Consider the following 4,186-nt stretch of genomic DNA (forward strand, 5'->3'; position numbering starts at 1 on the left):
GGGGAGGAAGAACAGACAGGCAATACTTTAAACAAACATGTCTCAGCACAGGAGGAACCCCATGCCAGGATTTGCGTAGTCGTCCAATCAATTGTAGGATTGTGAAGACGGAGCCATGGAAGGCCCAGGACCACAGGATGTGTGGCTCTTGGAATCACTAAAAAAGAAATAAGTTCGGAATGAAGAACTCCCACTCTCAGACGAACTGGTAGAGTCCTTAAAGAAATAACTGCATCAAAAATTTTGCTGCCATCCACGGCAGTTAAAGAAATGGACAAAGGAAGTCTCTCGGTGGGTAGGGACCACCGTTTAACATAGGCTTCGGTAATAAAGTTCCCAGCTGCTCCGGAATCAAGGAGGGCAATGACGTTCCGATAACGTTGAGCAACTTGAAGCGAGACTGGGAGATTACAATCTTGAGGAGATGGAGAGGAGATCATTACTCCTAGCCGGCCCTCTCCTTGGCGAGCTAGGATTTGGAGTTTCCCGGACGTTTGGGACAGGCATTAATGGTGTGAGACGGAGCCGCACAATAAAGACAGAGAGACTCGGAGAGACGTCTTCGGCGCTCAGCAGGAGTTAAACGGGAACGGCCAATTTGCATGGGCTCATCTTTAGTTGGTGACAGTTGGCGAGGAGGAGGAGCAGAAGATTTTGGAGCAGATGATCTTCCACGCTCAGTTGCTCTCTCTCTGAAACGTAAATCAACTTTCGTGCAGAGTGAGATTAGCTCATCTAACTTAGAGGGTAAGTCTCTGGTAGCTAACTCATCTTTAATACGCTCAGATAAGCCATGCCAGAATGCAGCATACAGGGCCTCGTCGTTCCAGACCAGTTCGGATGCCAGGATCTGGAACTGTATCAGATATTGTCCTACAGTACGTGACCCCTGGCGTAAACGGAGAATCTCGGATGAAGCTGAGGTTACCCGGCCTGGCTCGTCGAAGATGCGCCTGAATGTTGACACGAATGCAGTGTAAGAAGATAGCAGGGTGTCGGACCTCTCCCATAACGGTGATGCCCAATCAAGGGCTGAGCCACTGAGAAGAGAAATAATGTAGGCAATTTTTGTACGGTCACTGGGAAAATTGCCAGGTTGTAGCTCAAACTGAATCTAACACTGGTTGAGAAATCCCCTGCAGAATCTTGGAGATCCGTCAAATTTTGCTGGCGTTGGAAGATGAAGACGTGGAGCAGAAATGGGTAAGGTGGGTGGGGTTATAGCTGGAGTCACTGTGGTTGACGCACCAGACGCGCCTGATCCACGGAGAGTTGTCTGAATCCCATCCAGCCGAGTAGAGAGATCCTGGAGACAGCGGATGATGTGGCCCTGTGCAGCCTCCTGATGTTCTAGTCGGGCTGCCAGTTCTTGCATCGGCCTGGCCGCTTGATCCTGGTCTCCGGCTGGATTCATTAGGTCAGTGCTTACTGTCACAACTGAGGGCCTGAGCTGACGGGAGGCAGCCTCAGTTGTAGGGGCTGAGATGTACCGGAACCTGGGAGGTTGTATCAGACCCCTGGACATGTAAGTAACATGAAGAATAACCGCCCGAAGGCGTGACCACGACAACTTGAATAAAAGTCAATTATGTTTATTTATGACAAACTCCATGCATCACAGTAGCAGTAAAAGAAACATAAAATCAGCAGAGAAATAATACAGTTCCTGGGTACTACAGGGTGGCAGGGACCACAGAGCTCTGGTAGTATGAGACAGTTCTTATTATCTGCGAGTTGGAAAGTCCTTACCAGGCCCGACTGTAGCAATGAAGAAAGCCCAGGATCGTACCAGCTGGTGTTCCAGGGAAAGCTGGACTGCTGTAAATAAAATAGCTGCTGTGGGTTCTGGTTGGAACCAGACAGATGTTGGCACGGAGTGGATACTGGCTGGAACCAGTTAAATAATAAATGAAGCTTGAGAGCGATGCAATATGAATGAAATGTAGAGCTTGAGAGCGGAGAAATAATAATACCGGTGGAGAGTGGTAAACTGTAGAAAGGACACCGGCCCTTTAAGAGAAGCTGTACTCTGCTGGAAGCTGGGCTGGAAGCAGGTAAAGTTGTGGCTGGAAACAGATGAATCCAAAATGGATCGGAGAGTCAGGCTACACCGCAGGTGGAATGCTGGTGCGGGTCTCTATGGTGGAAGTCTTGAGACAGGAGCTGGAACCTGGAAGACAATCACAGGAGAGAGACAAACAGGAACTAGGTTTGACAACCAAAGCACTGACGCCTTCCTTGCTCAGGCACAGTGTATTTATACCTGCAGCAAGGAAGGGATTGGCTAGGCAATTATGCAGATTAACAATACTGACAACAGATTGGAGGAAATGATCAGCTGACAGAATCCAAGATGGCTGCGCCCATGCAGACACTTGGAGGGAAGTTTGGTTTGTAATCCATGTGGTAATGAAAACAGTAATGGCGGCGCCGGCCACTGGAGACAGGAGACGCCAGGCAGACAAGTGCACATCCAACCACGCGAACACAGCGGAGGCCGCGGCTGACGTAATCCACTCTGACACTCTGCATGCAGAAGCTCAGGGACGGCGGCGGAGGCCGCGGGAGACGCCATGCCAGATGTACTATGGCGTTACTGTGACAGCGTCTCAGAGAGACAGGAGAGGATGCAGGAATGTGAACATTAGGATAACAGATGGGATCCGGTGCTGGAGCGCTGAGCCAGCCTTAGGAGGCATCTGATGGGTAAGAAATGGCGTCCAGATACCCGGATCGTGACAGCGTGACATGGGGGAGCTGGCTGGAGTGACATAGGAGGGTGCTAGCAGGAGTGACATGGGGGAGCTGGCTGGAGTGACATAGGAGGGTGCTAGCAGGAGTGACACATGGGGGAGCTGGCTGGAGTGACACATGGGAGAGCTGGCTGGAGTGACATAGGAGGGTGGTAGCAGGAGTGACACATGGGGGAGCTGGCTGGAGTGACACATGGGAGAGCTGGCTGGAGTGACATAGGAGGGTGCTAGCAGGAGTGACACATGGGGGAGCTGGATGGAGTGACATAGGAGGGTGGTAGCAGGAGTGACACATGGGAGAGCTGGCTGGAGTGACATAGGAGGGTGCTAGCAGGAGTGACACATGGAGAGCTGGCTGGAGTGACATAGGAGGGTGCTAGCAGGAGTGACACATGGGAGAGCTGGCTGGAGTGACATAGGAGGATGCTAGCAGGAGTGACACATGGGAGAGCTGGCTGGAGTGACATAGGAGGGTGGTAGCAGGAGTGACATGGGAGAGCTGGCTGGAGTGACACAGGAGGGAGCTGGCTGGAGTGACACATGGGGGTGCTGGCTGGAGTGACATAGGAGGGTGCTAGCAGGAGTGAGTGACACATGGAGTAGCTGGCTGGAGTGACATAGGAGGGTGCTAGCAGGAGTGAGTGACACATGGAAGAGCTGGCTGGAGTGACAGGAGGGTGGTAGCAGGAGTGACACATGGAAGAGCTGGCTGGAGTGGCATAGGAGGGTGGTAGCAGGAGTGACACATGGGAGAGCTGGCTGGAGTGACAGGAGGGTGGTAGCAGGAGTGACATGGGAGAGCTGGCTGGAGTGACACAGGAGGGAGCTGGCTGGAGTGACACATGGGGGTGCTGGCTGGAGTGACATAGGAGGTTGCTAGCAGGAGTGAGTGACACATGGAGTAGCTGGCTGGAGTGACATAGGAGGGTGCTAGCAGGAGTGAGTGACGAGTGACACATGGAAGAGCTGGCTGGAGTGACAGGAGGGTGGTAGCAGGAGTGACACATGGAAGAGCTGGCTGGAAAGGCATAGGAGGGTGGTAGCAGGAGTGACATGGGAGAGCTGGCTGGAGTGACACAGGAGGGAGCTGGCTGGAGTGACACATGGGGGAGCTGGCTGGAGTGACATAGGAGGGTGCTAGCAGGAGTGAGTGACACATGGAGTAGCTGGCTGGAGTGACATAGGAGGGTGCTAGCAGGAGTGAGTGACACATGGAAGAGCTGGCTGGAGTGACAGGAGGGTGGTAGCAGGAGTGACACATGGAAGAGCTGGCTGGAGTGGCATAGGAGGGTGGTAGCAGGAGTGACACATGGAAGAGCTGGCTGAAGTGACATAGGAGGGTGCTAGCAGGAGTGACACATGGGAGAGCTGGCTGGAGTGACATAGGAGGGTGCTAGCAGGAGTGACACATGGGGGAGCTGGCTGGAGTGACA

Source organism: Pseudophryne corroboree, chromosome 10 (genome assembly GCF_028390025.1).
Source record: "Pseudophryne corroboree isolate aPseCor3 chromosome 10, aPseCor3.hap2, whole genome shotgun sequence".
NCBI lineage: Eukaryota > Metazoa > Chordata > Amphibia > Anura > Myobatrachidae > Pseudophryne > Pseudophryne corroboree.